This window comes from Miscanthus floridulus, chromosome 18 (genome assembly GCF_019320115.1).
Source record: "Miscanthus floridulus cultivar M001 chromosome 18, ASM1932011v1, whole genome shotgun sequence".
Classification (NCBI taxonomy): Eukaryota; Viridiplantae; Streptophyta; class Magnoliopsida; order Poales; family Poaceae; genus Miscanthus; species Miscanthus floridulus.
The window spans coordinates 35522933-35542311 of record NC_089597.1 but is presented as its reverse complement, the minus strand read 5'-3'; the positions used below and the strand labels follow the sequence as shown (position 1 = coordinate 35542311).

Below are 19379 nucleotides of genomic sequence, written 5' to 3'. Positions count from 1 at the left end.
TGACACTTTGATAACCGCATTCCGATATGAGTTTCACCCCTCTTAATAGTATGGCTATCAAACCTAAATGTGATAACACTCTCTAAGTGTCTAGATCACCAAAACAAAATAGCTCTTACAATTTATACCTTTGCCTTGAACTTTTTATTTTTCTCTTTCTTCTTTTCAAGTCCAAGCACTTCATCATCACCATGGCGTCGCCATCTTCATGTCATGATCTTCATTTGCTTCATCACTTGGAGTGTGCTACCTATCTTATGATCACTTGATAAACTAGGTTAGCACTTAGGGTTCCATCAATTCACCAAAACCAAACTAGAACTTTCGGTTGCCTGGAAGGTATGCCCCTTGATTCAGAAGCAAGAGGCAAGGAGAAATTCCACGCATGGATTCCCCACATGAATCAACACACAACAGATGAGAAGCGGCAAAACCAAGGGCGAGGAAGCACTCACAACATCGAAGACCACAGATCAGAAATCGCCAGACAGTGGCGGACCCAGCCACAAATACGAGGTAGGGCAGACTCATGGCTTCATCTCCTTCCGCATCCCTCAGTACTAATGAATTCACAATTCATATCCACTGGTTCATCAAAAAAAAATCCCCACCATTCAGATTCACTGATTCACCAAAAAATAAAAAATACCAAAAACAAGATCGCCATAGCAGGGTCAGGCCAGCAGCCGACCACAGGCAGCAGGGGCCAGGGGCACGCCGCGCGGCTGCTGCCGTCTGCCACTCTGGCTCCGCCTGACGCAGTGATGCCCTGAACCCCTGACCACACGGGCAAGCGCAGGCACGCAACGCAGCGTAGCCTCCCGCCGGGATATAGGAGGACGGATGAGAGCCCTGCCTGCCGCAGCCCGCACGCCGGCAACCGCGCCCGACCGGCGGAGCCACATGCCGCCGAACGGCCAAAGCCGCGCCCGCACGCTGTCGCCTTCGAACGGATGTGTGCCCTGCGCCCCTGCCTCCTGGCCCTGCTTGGCCTAAGGCCGGGCGAGGGCGATGGCGAGGGCGGCGGCCGATGGGATTTTGAGCGGAGATTGGAGGCTCGGTTTCCTTTTTCACCGATGTCTTGTGCGGTGATTGTGCGGCGTGGACTCGCGGTGATCGTGCGGATCCGGCTTTCCTTCTACGGCGTGGACGCGGTCGCGGGGCAAGCGGCAGGGGATCGTAGGGGAAGGCAGACTGAGGGAGCGATGGGTGCGGGAATGTAACAGGACTATGAACCACATTAGAATATCGTAAAAAAAATATCACGTTTTGTTCTTTTTAGTTGTTGGAGATTCTTGAATGCTTGAATGTACTATAGGACGGAGGAGTACCAAATTGGGTGGAAAGATATAGTCACATAGATCTATATAGATTATTATTAATTTGCATAGAACCGGATAGAAGAGAACATTCCCCGGCCGGTCGACCATACATGCCTTTCCTGGCTGTTAGTCGGCTACTCTAACGAGCCTGCAGAGTATGCAACCCAAGATTAAAATCGTGCGGTAAGCGACGAAGGCTGTGCTCCCGACTGTCACTGTCCAGCCTTGCCGTACCTGCCAGGCATTGTGTTGCTTCGCTTCTGTGTTCAGCACTGTTTTAGGGTCCCATTCGGCTTACCGAAACTTAGCTGAAAAACACTGTTATAGCTGAAATGTTGTGAGAGAAAATACTGTTTTGACTGGAAAAACAAACAAATCGGATATGGGGTAAGCCGTATATCTACAACATTTTGTGTACCGATCGTCAGCATGCGTGCTACTACTGCTAACATAGGCGTCAACTAACGATCCAAGGACGCAACAAGGGACTACGTATGGCATCGCGAACAATTGCTTTGATGATGTATGTACCTCTGACAAATTAAACTGAAGTTTATCCTTGCATACATGTCAATTTTGTCCTCTATTTTCCATGAATTCTTCCACAAGCTCTAATCACAAGGGCGCACGGGGGCTAGCTAGCTATTGATCATTCACGGAGCAGCAGCTCGAGCGAGGCGGCGCCGAGCCTGGTGGCATTCACGTAGTCCTGCGGCGAGTGCGGTGGCAGGCCGGGGACCAGTAGCCCGACGGCCCTGGCGGCGCGCATGACCCACCCTTCCGCGTACACGGCGCCGCACACGTGGCCGATGAGGAACCCCCGGAGCAGCTCCCACGCCGCGTTCGCGTACTTGGGCACCACGAACAGCGGCGAGAAGAAGTTCTTGTTGGGCTCCTCCGCCATCGCCGCCGGCCTGTAGAGGCTGTTGAAGTAGAGGCACAGGCCGAAGTGCTTGAACAGGAGCGCCGCGTCGTCGTAGGGCACCCGCGGCACGACGTCGTTGCAGTACACGAACCGGAAGTAGCGCCGCGGGCGGTCCAGGTGCGCCTCCATGAACCGCCCCAGCTGCGCGTCCCCGACGCGGGGCTGCCCGTACGTGTACACGCCCGCCAGGCGCTCCAGCAGGGCGTCCTCCCCGTGCAGCGCCAGCACGGCCGGGAACAGCACGGCCAGGGCGCCGCCCAGGCTGTGCCCCGTCACCACGAAGCGGGCGCGCGGGTTCGCCGCCAGGAACGCGCGCAGCTTCTCGCGGATGGCGTAGTACGCGTACTGGCGCGTCGGATTGGTGGGCTGCGCCGGCCACCCGGTGTTCTTCTGCAGGCCCAGCGCCTTCATGAAGCCGCTGTGGACCTTGCCCACGCCGGGGATCTCGTACCACGAGAAGTCCACGTCCGTGCACCACTGCTCCGCGTCGAACGGCTGCGTGCCGCGGAACGCGATCACCGCGAGCTCCGCGTCGGCGGGCTTGTCCGCGAGCATGAACGCCTGGGTGGTGTAGTCGCCGCTGAATTCTGCAAAGAAAGCACACAGCGCGTACGCACGCGTGTTAATCACTTCATCTAATACGCATGGCATGCAACGACTGAACGTGGTACTGAACTACTGATCGTACCGTTCCAACAGTTGAAGAACTCCAAGAACGTCATCTGCAGAACCACGAACAGTGGAGGAGATATGTAAGACACTGATAGCATGAAAATCATGTTCTCTTCTGAAAAAGTAGTGAAAATTTTACTGCAGAATTCTGCACCTGCCAATGGCTTTCGACGACGTTTTTTATGACGAGTTTGTTCTCGTAGGCTAGTTTTGCAGCCATGACTACCAAGAGCTGCGTTATAGCTGCTATCCCCTGCCTTGATCTTCTTGTCCAGTTCAATTCTCGTGTCAACTAATCCGATGAACGACCGGTAATTTGGAGATCTCCTGTCCGGAGTTCGTACTTTCCCTGCAATGCATGGTACGGTGGAAACGACGGATGAATTTAGTTCTTGTTGTTCCTAGGAAATCAATGTCATTGTACTAGTTTGAAAGTCAGCGTGATTGTTGTTTGTAATTGAGATGAAAATTACGGAACATGGATGTATGTACATAGTACTGTTAGGAAGGTGAACAAAGCCAATTAACAATGTTTGTCTTCTTGTGGAACATGTGGGTTTCTGTTTGACTTTTCAAAAACCACATGATCAGTTGTGCGTTTCCACTACTTTATAACGCAAAGTTCAAATTAAGTATATGGCTGATCCATCCAATGTCCAGAAAGGTGAACTGAAATGAGAATGATGATTATCAAAACATTTGGTGTAATGCATATCTGCAAAAGCAACTTGCTACTTTTCTGAACTCATGTTTGATTTCTAATTTCAAAGTAAAAAGCAAGCTACTGCTACAGCATCATCAAACCAAAACAATTGTCATCCTAGAATGCATACTTGCACCAGCAACCTTACAGTAAACTTAATATGTGCGCGTTAAGAAATTTCGTATGTCCTAAGGTGACAACTAAAGCATACTACAGGGAAATTAATGATTCCCTTCTATTATGGAAATGATTGCCACAGTTGGGTTGCTTGCCACCTCCTTGGTGGTGTTTTGTAACTCTGTGGTACAAGGGTTTTCTCGTACTTGTGTCACTGTAATTAATTCTCCTCTTCTTAATGAAAAACGTGCTAAGGCAAGATCACGAAAAAAAATGATTGCCACAGTTAGCGCCCACGACAGAAAGCAAAAGACAATATTCAACTAGATTGCTTAAACCATTAAGACACCCAACGCAACTTATTGTTACGTAGGAGTATAAGGAACTGACAACATCCTTATCTTCAAGAGGAAGAATGATTGGATTGACTTCTTCACATGTTCATAAAGTAGAAATGTCTGAAAGTACTTAACACCACTAGAACGTTTTGAGATATCCCTGCACCAGAATGTCTAATCTACAAATTATATATTTTTTATGACTGCTACAGTGTGTGTGACACCCATCAATACTTCAATAGTCATGTACTCCTAATGACGTATTACTAATTAATTAACTCTTAAACCGGTGATAACTCTTTTTAAATTCTCGCCGGACAACTAGGCATGCTGATCCTTGCAGCATTGTTAAATATCACAAAGCGTAGGCGATAAACTAGGCATGTACTATGTCTATGTGTGGTTGGCTGCTGGTTGCTGATTGGCTATATATCGTTTACCCCCCCCCCCCCCCCCCCCCACCCCCCCCCCCCCCCAAAAAAAAATTGTCCTCATTCGAATGATATATTTAAGCAGATGTGTTTGCTTTCATTCCATCTTATCAGATTGATCAATTTATAGAATGATGGCATCATTTGACTTTGCATTCTTATATAGCTACATATTCATAAATAATATTTTTTGTTAAAAAATGAATAATACCCCCAATAATATTCGTGGCACACGAGTATTCATTTGTTAACAGTTTAGATTGGATCGAGAAGGTAACTTCTTGTGCGTTCCCAAACGGGTGTTTGTTTTAGGATTCATGTTCATTCTTTTGGGAAATTCATTTATGATTTATCAACTAAACTCTTTCTACAACCATTATATTATGGGCAAAATTGGCTTCTGGACACTGAAAGTGAACACCCTTTGCTGCTAGACATCTAAAATGGAACGATTTGCTAGAGGACACTCTAATTCTTGACAAATTTGTTAGTGAATACTCCGTTCAATAAAATATTCATTTATATCTTTCTAGGAAAGAGAAACACGGTGAAATATCATTTTTGCCCATGTTTCTTTCTTCCTACCCTATCCCTTCTTTTTTTTCTTCGGTGACCAGGTAGCAGCGGCGGTGCACGTGGCCAGGGAGGCTGCACCCATGGCACGGGCGCGGGACGTTGATGTGGGGTGTGGCGCGAGCGTGGGTGCGGGGCGTGGCGTGGGCGCTCGTCCGCTCCTCAATCGAGACCAGGGCATAGGGCGCGGGCGGCTCGCAGTCTCCGCACCTCGCAGATGCTCTCCGCCAAGTTCCAGCCGCAGTGCATCCATGGACAAGCGAGGTCCACGTTGATCCAAGCATGTGCTCCTACGAACTGAAAGTAGAAACGTATAACAAGAAAACGTATAACAAGAAACGAAGTAGTTTTTGACAAATGCAGATCGAAAACTTTTTTGTAGGTGCTATTCAGGGAACCCATTGGCTACGGCAATGGGCAAGGCTGCAGCGGCGTAATGATCTACGGGATCAGCTGATTCTTACTGGGCAGCATCTGGAGACATCAGCATTGCACTTCTTTAATTCCAATGGATGATTATCGATTAGGTTTATTGGTCTTCATTAGTCAGAACTTTACTTCCCGCTTTGTTGTCCTAGTGTCTACTTGTAAGCTTGTGATCCCTGTGGGTTGTGTGCTGGTCGCTGTACCGGACTTTGTAATAATTGGCCTGATTCTACCCTGAGGTAGATGAAGCCGGATATAAACTATCCTTTATCTAAAAAAAAGTATGGACAGGACAAGTTCACACGCATGACGTCGATGTACTTGGTCTGCGCCCGCTAGCCTGCTCACGATGTCCTGCCAGGACACGGCGGATTCGCACTCAGAGGCGATGGCGTCGGCCAGCGCCAGGTCCGGCCGCGCCACGACCCTGGTGACTGGCATCCTAGCAGGCACGGTCGGACACACGCCCCGTTGACGTGGCCAGTGCGGATGTCAGTCGCAGAGTGCGCGCCTAGTGGGCCTCGATGAACTTGACGGCGCGCAGGAACTGTGGAGGCGAAGACGGTGAGCAGCTGCGCGTACATGCTCTGCGCACTGTCCGGGCACAGGGGCACCGTCGAGAGTCAGGGGCGAGGAGTCCGGCGTCTTCCCCATCCCGCAGTCTCTCCGTGGGGTCGCGGCGCATGTCCCCGCGCCCTCGGCCCTCCTGTCGTCGCACCCTTGCCTCTCATTTTTCCTAGCAGAGTAGGGCAGCCGCCGCCGCCGCTGCCCAACGCGGTCGTGCGGGCCAGACCGGCACCGCCGAGGCCCCTCCCCGCGCCCCTAGCCCTCGCGTCGTCGCTGCCCCTGCCTCTTGGTTTCCCAAGCATAGTAGGGCTGCCACCCCCGTGCGGTCGTGTGGGCTAGCCTAGCCCCGCCGAGGCCTCTCTCCGCGCGCGTGCTGCTGCACAGCAGCGCCACCGGCGTCCTATGGTCGCCGAGCCAGGCCCTAGCACGGCCCGTGGTGGGCCCCGCACCGTCACCGTGTCGCCGGCCAGCCAGGCCCCCTACCGGAGGCCCTTCCCCCTCCATGCGAAGTCGCAGCATCTGTCGACGAAATATGGTCGACAGTCTACCGATGGGTATGCCCACAGTAGTAGATGAATCGGTAGAGGTGCGCGTAATAGTTATAGGATGGTGACACAACCGTAGAGACTACGATTTAGACAGGTTCGGGTCGTCTGATCGACGTAATACCCTACGTCCTGTGTCTTTGATGTATTATATTGTATATAAAATGAGTTCGAGGGGGTCCCTGCTCGCCTTATATAGTCTAGGGGACAGGGTTATAAGTCGGTTAGATCTAGATCTATCCGGGTATATGGTAAGTATTTACAAAAAAATACTATACGTATTATATCCGAACAGATCATTCTCTATCTTCAAGATTCCTTCCTAAAACCATGTGATGCATGCCGATCAGTGTCTTGCATCACACGCCTTCTTCTTATGGGCTGGACCACCCCTGGTGCTGCGGCCCATGTCCACTGTCGTGGGTATCTGAGGTTATACACCCCACAACATCTCCATGGCCATGGTCGTGGCCGGAGACCAAGGTAGAAGAAAGAGCCAGGGGTAAAAAGGATATTTCAGTGTGCTTCTCTCTCTCAAAAACCAGAAATGAATATTTTATTGAGCGGAGCGTACATCAGCAAATTTGACAAGAACCAAAGTGTCCTCTAGTAAATCGCTCCATTTTGGATGTCCAATAGCAAAAGGTGGTCGCTTTTAGTGCCCAGGAGTCAATTTTGCCTTATATTATGGGTAGATGAACTTCCAGACTTTGAAGCAAATATCAAAAAAAAAAATTGTACATGTACGGGCCGGGGTGCTAAATCGTGCACATGTAAAACAATTTATGCAAATATCAATATGTTCACTTGTTCATGCACAAACAAAAGGAGAGATAGGCATGTTTTAGAAAAACAAAAGAAAAGTGTCAATTTGGAATGCAGGAATTTTCGAGGAATCATATAAGAATTTTCACAGAAATAAACAAGTTGCATATGAAAAACACAGAAATAGAAAAAAAATTCCCATGCTTCCAAACAGGGTCTAAAGAACCTTTTTTCTTGTTCTTTTGGCGAATACACAAATATGCAATTGAAGAATGATATTTCAAGGAAATATAGGCTGGGATTTGGAAACCAAACACAAAATCTGGAACCGGGACTATCCAATCGGGAGTAAAGGTCATGATTTTTAGTCCCGGTTCCTCCAACCGAGAGTAGAGGTGTTTATTGGGTTGGAGATTCGAACCTACGACCTCCCACTTCATCTCTTGCACGCGTTACCATCTCACATGCCACCACACATCTAACTTAGATAAGATATGCTTTTCTTTTAAATTCAGGTAGGAGACACCTTTAGTCCGGGTTTGAGACATAAACCGGGACTTTTAGTCCGGGTTCATGTCTCAAACCGGGACTAAAGATTCTTGCACTGACGTGCCTCTGACACGTCTCGGTAGCCGTTGGGCAGGGACCTTTAGTCCCGGTTGGAGCTACCAACCAGGACTAAAGGTTTCTCTAGTCCCGGGCGCGAAAAATATCGGGACTAAAACCAAATTTCAAAGTAGATCAAAAGTCGTTTCTCTACTAGTGAATGCACGACTCTTTTTTTTTTTTTGCACCTTTCAAAATATTGCTAGTTAGTTGTTAGTACTTAGTGCACGTCAAGAAATTAAAAGGCTATAATCGTGCTACTTATAGAACAGAAGGCGCATCACCGTAAGTATATCTGTTTTGTGCTGGAGTAATGGATTCGCGCACCCATCTTAATTATGCTCATCGTGCCTGTTAAAAGAAGAAAGAACTGATGATCATGTTCATATGTACCTTGCACAGTGTTCCTGACAAGCCCAATGACGCCGCCGCCATTGTCCGTGAACAGGTTCATCCCGTACTCGACGGCCCTCCCGAACGCCGCGAGGGGCGTCTTGACCGACAGCAGCAGCATCTGCGCGAGCAGGGAGACGAAGATGGCCCACCTCCGCCGCCGCTCGGCGACCTCGGTGCCGACGGGGCAGTCGACGGCGTCGTTGTCGGCGACCTTGCAGGAGCACAGCAGGTGCAGCAGGCTCCGGACGCCGCCCTTGTCCGGCCGCAGCACCATGAAGTCGCTGAAGAAGTCGTCCCGCCCGTCCATGGTTGCTGGTTGGTTGGTCGACGCGAGCAGATGAGCAACAGGCGGAGCAGGAGCACGACGAGGAATAGCCTGTCTTGGGCGGCACGGGGAGTACTATATAGGAATGCTGCCGTGTCGTCTGTAGCTAGTCATATTAGTCGTCGCAAACTATGTGTTAGTTGGTATACTTAGTATAAGGCAATGTGCAACAACTACCATTAAAGTATTACTAGGTTTGGGTTAGGACCGGACCGGGCTCAAAGGTGGAACCAGCAACTTCCTGTTCGTCGTCACGCACGCGCGATCGATGGAATTGGAAAAGGAACCCATGTTCCTCGCACGCAACGAGGCGAACCAGGAAATCTTGGTCGGTAAGAAAAGCTAGCTATAGATTGCTTTTACCCCAGTGCATGCATGTCCGATGGATCGAGGGTGAGGTGCTAGCTGTCACTTTTGTGGACAGGGGTTGGTTGATTTCTGCTGGATCTAGTTTTAATCCCTATATAAGGCCTTGTTTAGATGACATCCAAATTCCAAGTTTTTTCACTCTCTCTCCGTCACATCAATTTTTAGCCGCTTGCATAAAATATTAAATGTAGATAAAAAAATAACTAATTACACAGTTTAGTTAAAAATCACGAGATGAATCTTTTGAGCCTAGTTGGTCCACGATTGGACAATATTTACCAAATAAGACGAAAATGGTACTATTCATCGGATTGAAAAAAGTTACAATCTAAACAAGGCCTAACTCTAAAACAAAAGATTTAGTAGTACTTTCCGTGAATGCATCCTCTATCATGCCCTCGTTTAGTTGGCCGGAATCGGCAGTGGCAAATTCACTATAGAGCACTGTATCGCACTGTAGCATTTCGTTTGTATTTGGTAATTATTGTCTAATCGTTGACTAATTAGGCTCAAAATGTTCGTCTCGTAAAGTACAACCAAACTGTGCAATTAGTTTTTGATTTCGTTAATATTTAATACTCCACGCATGTACCATAAGTTTGATGTGATGAGGAATCTTCTTTTTGCATAATGCCAAAATTTAAATTTTGGAGTAACTAAACACCCCCCATATTTTTCTCTGTGCATCCCTGCTTCTGTAAAAGTAATGGCACCTTGTGTAGTTGTGCTAACGTTGGACTAGGGTAGCCAGCCAAACCGAGGACAATTGTAATAAGGCTTATCCAGTCTCCATCAGAACGTACACACGCACCGTGTAATATATATTCTCTATCTTAATATAAAGACGCGCAAAGTTTTTACGTGATCGAGAAAAAGACCTAGGTTTAATTAATCCGTATAATTCTAAAGAAAGATTTAGTAGTACTTTCCCTCAATGTATCCTGTACCATTTTTTCTGTGCATCCATCCTGCTTCTTGTAAAAGTAAATGGTAATACGCTTTGTGTAGTTTTGCGCGTGTTTAGTTCTAGGAAGTTAGAATTTTGGGTTACTGTAGCACTTTCATTTTTATTTGGTAATTAGTGTTCAAACATGGACTAATTAGGTTCAAAACGTCCGTCTCGCAATTTTCCACCAAACTGTACAATTAGTTTTTTTTGTCTATATTTAATGCTCCATGCACGGGCCACAAACATTCGATGTGACAGGTACTATAGCATTTTTTGGGATTTTTGGGTGGAACTAAACACAGCCTTTGTGTTACACCTAACGTTGGACTAGGGTAGCTAGCTAGCCAAACTGACGACAATTGTAATTTGTAATAAGGGCCTATTTAGTTCCCTCCAAAATGCCAAATTTTTCAAGATTCTTCGTCACATCGAATCTTTGGACGCATGCATGAAGCATTAAATATAAATAAAAAACAAAACTAATTACACAGTTTAGACGAAATCCACGAGACGAATCTTTTAAGCCTAATTAGACTATGATTGGACACTAATTGCCAAATAACAGCGAAAATGCTACCGTGTTGTTTTGCCAAAATTTTCGATAACTAAACTAGGCCTAAGCCTTATTAGACTAGCCACAGCGTACTCGATGCTCAAAAGAAGTTTGCCTACTCGATGCCAGAAATTTTTTGCTTCCACAGCGTTCAGCATCGAAGCAATTAGTGCATGTGGGACCTTCCTTCCTCTTGCTCCCTCCGTTTTTCTTCTGCTGCCTGCTACTCCGTACTTCAGTCATCAATGCCCAGGAACGCCTCGGGAGAGAGAGCGTGATTTGGCATCGATGCTTCGACATGATCTGGTGCCGAATATTTTTCTCAACTCGGCATCGGCCGCAGTGGCGGGCACCGAGGCTTACAGCTTCTCTCTCCTTTTCAAGCACCGGTAAAACCATACATTGTGGCCAGTCTTATGATCCAGTCTCCGTCAGAACGTACGCACCGTGTAATACAAGTCATATCATCTATGTGACTATCGTGGTAGTTTGGCGACTAGACGCCTGTTGTAGGGTAGAAACAAAAGGAGGCCGGGGCTTTGGGCACCACCGGTAGAGAAACGACTTTTGATCTATTTTGAAATTTGGCTTTAGTCCCGGTATTTTTCGTGTTCGGAACTAGAGAAACCTTTAGTCCCGGTTGGTAGCTTCAACCGGGACTAAAGGTCTCTGCCCAACGGCTACTGCGGTAGGTTTTTGCTGCAGGGGATCTTTCGTCCCAGTTGGAGCTACCAACCAGAACTAAAGGTTAATGTTTACTTTCGGTTGGTCCCTCCAACCGGGAGTAAAAGTCTACTCCCGGCTGGAGGTTTCGTCCAGGACTAGAAAAGGACCTTTAGTCCCGGTTGCTGTCTTCAACCGGGACTAAAGGTCCCCTCCTATATACCCCTTCTTCCTCCCCGAGCCCGAGCCACTTCGAGCTCAGTGTTCTTGCTTCATCGCCGGTCTCTCTTCTTTCCTCATCGCCGATAATCACAAGATTTCTTCGATTCCCCCATCGATTCTTCGGTTCTAAAGGTTACCAACTTTATACTCTCATGTTTCATTAGTAGCATATCTCATTTTGTGGACTAGATATATGTGGTTTTTTATGGTGGATTTTTTTTATTTGTAAGCCATTTAAGCTCAAAATCACTTTAAAGTTTGCATATTTGGATGAAGGAAGGTTAAAGTAGTTATTCAAAACTAGTATTCAGCTTTCATTTCTAGCATGCATAGCACACTTCATGGTTTAGAGATATAGAGAATTTTAGAGTTTTTTTAATTTTATTTGTTTATAAAATGAGAAATTTATATTATATTAAAAATGAGTATAGAGAGTAGATGGCAACTGCTTCCGGGTCCTCGGCCTCTCATCGGGTTCCAAAGCGACTGAGGCCGGACCTCCCTCTCATTGCATGCGGCAAGTGTGAGGACAAGATCGTGATGGAGTACCGGGTGAGGAAGGAGTGTCCCAACAAGGGCCGTATCTTCTACAAGTGTCCGGATCGCAATATGAGTTATTTTGTCGTATTTGATGATTATGGTTAATTTATACTTATTTTCATGATGATTGTGATTAGAGTTCTAATTTTTGTTTTAATTTCAGTGGGATGGCACTAGATGTTCAGACTGGTACTCGGAGTAAGAGTATGTTGAACACGTGCAAAATTCTCTTGCATAGGCAGCTACGACGGCTGATGAGGCAGTGATCCTACAGAAGAAGCCTATAGATGTTGAACAAACGCATGATCTATGTGTTTTAGTTGGGATTGGTCACGAAATCCTTATGCTGCTGAAGTGCATTTTAGCTTTAGTTTTTTAGTGGTAGTTGGGATTGTCTACATTATAGCGAGATTTTTATAAATTAATACCTTGTGTGGTGGCATGCATGTCGTATAATTAACTAATTATGTTCTAAGTTTTAATATGGTATGTATGTCATGTAATGCAGATGAGCCGGCATTAGATGTACAATACTGATCGCCGCTCCCGAGAGTTCATTGAGGGCGTGTATTCTTTCTTACATGTGGCTGAGGAAAACAAACGCGATGGCTTCATGTGCTGCCCATGTGTCATATGTAAGAATTTGAAGGAATATGCTAGCTCAAGGAGTCTTCATTCACACTTGTTGAAGTCAGGATAACAAATTGCCCATCACTACGTACGAAGCAAAATAGGTAGTCTGCCCTTTGAGATTAGAAATCTAGAAGATACATACATGTCCTAATGACTGCATCATCTACCATGGCGAGGAGTACGAGAAGTTAGATGCATGCCCGGTATGTCATGCATCGCGGTATAAGATCAGGCGAGATGACCCTGGTGATGTTGAGGGCGAACGTCCCACGAAGAAAATCCCTGCCAAGATTATATGGTGTGCTCCTATAATACCACGCTTGAAACGTCTGTTCAGAAACAAAGACCATGCAAAGTTATTGCGATGGCACAAAGAAGACCGTAAGGTAGACAATATGTTGAGACACCCTGCTGATGGGTCCCAGTGGAGAGCAATCGATAGAGAATTCTCGGAGTTTGCAAATGACGTAAGAAACTTAAGGTTTGCTTTAAGTACGGATAGTATGAATCATTTCGGGGAGCAGAGCAGTAGTCATAGCACTTGGTCTATTACTCTATGTATCTACAACCTTCCTCCCTGGTTATGCATGAAGCATAAGTTTATTATGATGCTAGTGCTCATCCAAGGCCCAAGGCAACCTGGCAACAACATCGATGTGTACCTGAGGCCACTAGTTGAAGAACTTCTACTTTTGTGGAACAGACCAGGTGTACGTGTGTGGGATGAGCACAAACAGGAGCACTTTGACCTGCGAGCATTGTTGTTCGTAACAATCAATGATTGGTCTGCTCTAAGTAATCTTTTAGGACAATCAAACAAGAGATATAATGCATGCACGGACTGTTTCGATGACATTAAATGTATATTCTTGAAAAATGTCGAAATGTCGTGTACCTTGGTCATCGTCGATTTCTTCCTACGAATCACCCCCTTAACAAAGAAAGGCAAGCATTTTAAAGGTAAGGCAGACCACCAGATCAAGCCAGGCAACTGAACTGATGAGGATGTACTCAATATGGTCAAGGATGTGAAAGTAGTATTTGGAAAGGCACATGGTAGCGAACCTGTTCCGAACGACGTAGACGGTCACGCACCCATGTGGAAGAAGAAGTCTATATATTGGGAGCTACCCTATTGGCAAGTCCTAGAGGTCCGTAGCGCGATCGATATGATGCACCTGATGAAGAATCTTTGTGTAAACCTGCTAGGCTTCATGGGTGTGTATGGGAAGCCTAAGGACACACTTGAAGCACGACAGGACCTGCGGTGTTCGAAAGAACGAGACAACCTGCATCTAGAGAAGACAGATGATGGACACCATTACTTAAGTCCTGCCAGCTACACTCTTAGCAAAGAAGAGAAGGAAAGAATGTTTGAATGTCTAGCAAGCATCAAGGTACCATCTGGATTCTTCTCGAATATAAAGGGTATAATAAATGTGCCAGATAAGAAATTCCTAAACTTAAAGTCCCTATGACTGCCACGTGCTCATGACACAATTGCTTCTAGTTGCATTAAGAGGAATTCTACCTCCAAATGTACGTCTAGCCACCGTGAAGCTATGTGCATTCCTCAATGCAATTTCTTAGAAGGCAATCAATCCAATGGATCTAGCTAAACTACATAATGATGTGGTTCAATGTCTTGTCAGCTTTGAGTTGGTGTTCCCTCCTTCCTTCTTTAATATCATGACACACCTCCTAGTTCACCTGGTAAGGAGATTAGCATTCTTGGTCCTGTGTTCCTGCACAACATGTTCCCCTTTGAGAGGTTCATGGGAGTCCAAAGAAATATGTTCACAACCGTGCTCGGCCAGAAGGAAGCATCACCAAGGGCTATGGAACAGAGGAGGTCATTGAGTTTTGTGTTGACTTTATTCCTGACCTTGACCCGATTGGTGTTCCTGAATCACGACACGAGGGGAGACTAAGTGGAAAGGGGACACTAGGGAAGAAAACACATATTGGTACGTAGGACAATTATTTTAATAAAGCACACTGTACAGTTCTGCAAAACTCCTCCTTGGTGGATCAGTATATCAAGACATATAAATAGTTGCTTCGATCTGAGTTTCTAGGGAAGTCTGAAGCTTGGATTATGTGTCAGCACATGGAAACTTTCAGCGACTGGTTGCAAAAAGAATGTCAGGGTGATGAGGGTATTGATGAGCAACTATATTTGTTGGCTAGGCAGCCATCGTGGCATATCCTCATATACAAAGGGTACAAGATAAATGGGAATATATTTTACATAGTAGCCCAAGATAAAAGGAGCACCAACAAAAACAGTGGTGTCCGCATAGATGCCACCGACCCTAATGGAAATAAGCAAACATATTATGGCCGCATAGCGGAGATATGGGAACTAAACTATGCACCTACTTTTAAGGTACCTTTGTTCAAGTGCCAATGGGCAAAGGCGACTGGAGACGGGGTAGCAGTCGACAACTAGTATGGAATGACAACCGTGGACCTCAACAATATTGGGTACAAAGATGAACCGTTTGTCCTTGCTAAGGATGTGAATTAGGTGTTCTATGTAAGGACATGTCTACAAAACCGAAGAGAGGGAAAACAACAACGACCCAATCAATGAGCCAAAGCGTCATATAGTTCTTTTAGGGAAAAAACATTGTCGGAATTGAAGACAAGTCAAACATATCAGAAGATTATGAAAGGGATGACCGAATTCGACCCTTCATAGTGAACAAAGACCTAAGCATCTAGCTAAATGATGAGGACACTCCATGGTTACGTTGCGATCATAATCAAGGGATATACGTTAAGAAGAAGTTCACTACCGTACCCGCTTGATATATATAGTGATGGTTAATAGTGTGTATTAGAGGTATTATGTAATAATTGTGAATTCAGAGATGTTTATTAGGTGTTTCCTTTTTTTCTATGTTCAGATTAAATTTGTGTTTGATGGTGGGATTTCCATGTCGCTTTTGGACAATGAGTGATGAAAAAATGAAAAGATTTACGTTAAAATGATGTGAAAACAAATTTCCAATGGAAAACAAAAGTTTTAATGATTTAAATTAGACACTACATTTTCGCTTTAACAAAATAGTAAATATTAATGACATTATGTTTCAATACTTATAAGAAAAAACAAAAAACTTTAGGTCACACAATTTTCCTGTGTGCAATAAAGCAAAACTAAATCCATATTCTTTTAAAATAATTTTATGCCTTGTATTTAATTTACTGTGCAATTAACAAGACTTTAACATTTTATAGAAAGAAATATATAAAAAACAAATAGAGATTGAAACTAGTGGGAAGCCAACCACCCGAGACTAAAGGTGGGCTGCGTTTTCGTGGCCCGCCAAAATCCCCTTTACTTCCGGTCTGTTGCTACACCCAGGACTAAAGAACCTTGCCAAGGTGGGCTGCACTTTCGCGGCCCACCAAAATCCCCTTTACTCCCGGGCCGTGGCTACACCCGAGACTAAAGGTTAGACCTTTACCCGGGACTAAAGAACCTTTAGTGCCGGTTCTAACCATCACCCGGGACTAAAGAACCTTTAGTCCCGGTTCTAACCATCACCAGGGACTACAGGTCTCCCTTTATAAACCAAGCCCTTCTCCCTTTTCTAGTTCTCTTTCTCTTTGTCTCCACCACGCCGTCACCTTATCTTCTCCACCAGATCGATCCGATCCAGTAGCGCCGCCGCCCCCAGGCGACCACCCTAGCCTCACCTCATCACGCGCGCACACTGTAACTGGCCCCACGTGCATGTGCGCTTCTTCTCCGGTCGGCCAGCGCACGCCTCGCTCATCCTCGTCCATCGTCGCCGCAGTCCTCGCCAGAGCACGCCCGAGCCTTCCCCGCGCTGCCGCACCTTTGAGGACGAGGAGCCCCGGAACCTTCCCCACGCTACCTCACCGGAGCGCGCCCGAGCCTTCCCCACACTGAGCATCCCTGGCCCGAGCGACGCCGCAGCGAAGGAGCCACCCGAGCCAACGCACCGCCGAGGACGAGGAGCCCCGGAGCCATCAATTGGGTCTGTGTTTTGCTCGTTTCGATTTCTTGCGGCTTGACATCAATTGGGTCTCTTGCATGTGCCTAGTGTATGTGCCAACAGGGTTTGGAAGATGACGACTAGGGCTCATTTGATCTCTTGTATGTGCCTGTTGTATGTGCCTGTCAATAGCATGAATCATGAATGAACCGTCAACCAAGGCAACCTAAATGACGCTCAGCGCTGGTCAAACCCCATCGGATTGGATCAACAAGCGGTGGCTTACGTGATCTTAGAAGATGTGTGAGGTCATGAGAGCGTGTGTTTTTTCTCAATTTTGTCGAGCAGGTCACTTAGAATTAATTTTTCCATGAAACGCCCGTGAGCTCGCCAATGTCGAGCTGGTCACTTAGAATTAATTTTTCCATGAAATGAAATACTTAGAAATCATGCCTTTTATTTTTTATAATTAATTTTTCCATGAAATGAAATACTTAGAAAATAGTTAAAAAATTGTAGAAAATCCGTACTAGTTGAACTTGTGGATCATGTTCATCTCAGCTAGCATGTTCTATGCCAAGCGGTAACGAACGTCAAGGAGGAGCTTTGATTCTACGAGGGAGAGCGGCAACGGTCGTGGAAGACCTTGTTCCCTTCCTCGTAGAATCGGAGCTCTTCCGTGGCCAAGTCAGTGCCATCCGATAGAGAAATGCTCATTGAGATGATCACATAAGTAAGGTCAACTAGTACGGATGGTTATTTATTTAAACATGTTTTTGAGCTAGAATTTGATGGATATTTGATAACTTCATACCTACAAATGTCATCTACAAATGTTACTGTCGATGTTTGACTACCGATAGCCTGCCACGGGGGTACCCAGGGCAGTATGTTCGGGCTTCAGTATATGCGGAACTCGATGGTTAACGCAAGAGACAGTCAATTTATCCTGGTTTGGACCCTCGATCTTTGATCGAGTAATAGCCCTACGTCCAGTCGGCGTTAGCCATTGCGTTGGATTGATTGTCAAGTGTTGTGTTGTACAATTGTCTAAGAGTCACCGTCCCTAGGAACCCTGCCCTCCTTTATATAGTCAGGAGGTCAGAATCCTAGTCGGTTTATAATGAGAGTTCCTAGTAGGATTACAGAATAATACTACTACTAAGATTACAGGGGAAGAATCCTAGTTAGACTACATCTTCTCCCTTCCTTGCGGGGTATCCCATGGGTCCCGCACCGACAAGCCCCCGAGCACTTTATGGTTGAGTTCTGGAAGCCTCGTCTTATTCCTTCAAGTCTTGTCGAGCAGAAACAAGCGTCGTTCAAGTGCTTTCTTGAGCGAAACCGTGTAGCGCTTCATGAGATCTTCGCATGGTGTGTACCATTTTGAACAAAAAAGTACTCCCATTTGGGTGTAGCCCCCGAGCCTCTTGCTATTTGGCATAAGGAGCTGGAGGGTCTTTTCTTGAAATCGCCCTGATTCTTCGTCGAAGGGCTCCTGAGCATATACTTGGGTTCTTTTTGTCGTGGCCTTGAAGTCGTCTGTCTTGAAGAAGTCTTCTAAGTGATGTGCACTTTTTTTGAAGGAAAAAGTGCACTCACTGAGTGTATCCCCCGAGCCTCTTGCTATTTGGAACAAGGAGTTGGAGGGTCTTTAATCTTATGTCATTTGAAAAACTGTTGTCTTGAAGTAGTCCTCTTGGTGACGTGCGCTTTTTTGAAGGAAAAAGTGCACTCACTGAGTGTAGCCCCCGAGCCTCTTGCTATTTGGAACAAAGAGTTGGAGGGTCTTGAATGCGAGTTGTTCAAAAGAACTAAAAACCTCTCCTGTTGCAGCCGTCGAGCATATATCCGGGTTCTTTTGTTCAGAAATAACTCGGATGCAGGGTCTTGGCATATTCTCTGGTAGTCTGCTATTGTCAGATGTAGTTGTATGGTGGTGGTTGAGTGTAAATGTTGTTTGTTCACGAGTTGTACAGTATTGGTATATTCTTCCGAATATGCTCGTTCTCGAGTACTGCTGCTTTACGCCTGACTCCTCTTTCATTGAATTATGTCTTCTCACTGTGTCTTTTGTTAGGTTTGTTCTGCTGGTGCTCCTGGTCCATGTGCACTGCTTCTTTGGCCTATAAATATCCTCCTCCTATGCTGTTTTGATTCATCGAGCATTTTTGTTGCGTGGTCTAAAGTCTTTGTAGTCATGAATATGGTAGTTTGTGAAGTAGAGCAGCCCCCGGGCGTATTTTATAGTTCTTGTGTATCTTGTCATAGCTGGAGGGAGTCTTGTGATAGGGATTAGAGGTAGGCTAATCCCGCAGCAGCATTATACTTGGAAGTACATGGCGGTAGTTAGGAGGGAGTCTTGTGATGTGGGATGCGATCCTTCATCTGGCAGTTCTGGGTTGATCCTCATCGCCTGCCCTGAGACTGTCTGGTGCAGATCAACACCATATCCAGCATCACATCGGTCTTGGGTAGATAGATGCCTACCGGCCTTCTCTGCTCTATGTTGTCCCACCGTGCTGCTGAATTTCCGCCTTGGATGCACTGCGTCCATCCTTTGAATAAAATAGTGTAGCCGAGTGCGTTTTGTTCTACTGAGTAGCAATTTGGAACACATAGTTATTCTAGAGCCTAGCTGTGTCTGAGTTCCTCTTTGCTACCTTGCTTGTCGTTGTACCGAGTTCGTTGGGTCTTGTAAGATGTGTAATCTCCTATTTTTTGAAACCATTTATAATGGAAATAATCTTGTCTTCTGAGTTGTCATT

At 46.1% G+C, this 19379-nt stretch overlaps 1 protein-coding gene and 1 pseudogene across 8 annotated transcripts in view; both read right to left on the bottom strand.

Annotated features, from left to right (window-relative positions):
• Nucleotides 1-1076, bottom strand: part of LOC136520896 (uncharacterized) — a 44967-nt gene extending 43891 nt beyond the window's left edge. For 7 of the 8 annotated variants that reach the window (XR_010775426.1, XR_010775430.1, XR_010775428.1 and 4 more), the window contains exon 1: nt 456-1076. The gene's annotated coding sequence lies outside the window, so the exon portion shown is untranslated. The remainder of the gene's footprint in view (nt 1-455) is intronic. The other variant, XR_010775431.1, reaches the window with a different exon arrangement.
• An 810-nt stretch (nt 1077-1886) lies between these two features.
• On the bottom strand, nt 1887-8730 carry LOC136522857 (triacylglycerol lipase OBL1-like; annotated as a pseudogene).
• Nucleotides 8731-19379: the final 10649 nt, after the last annotated feature.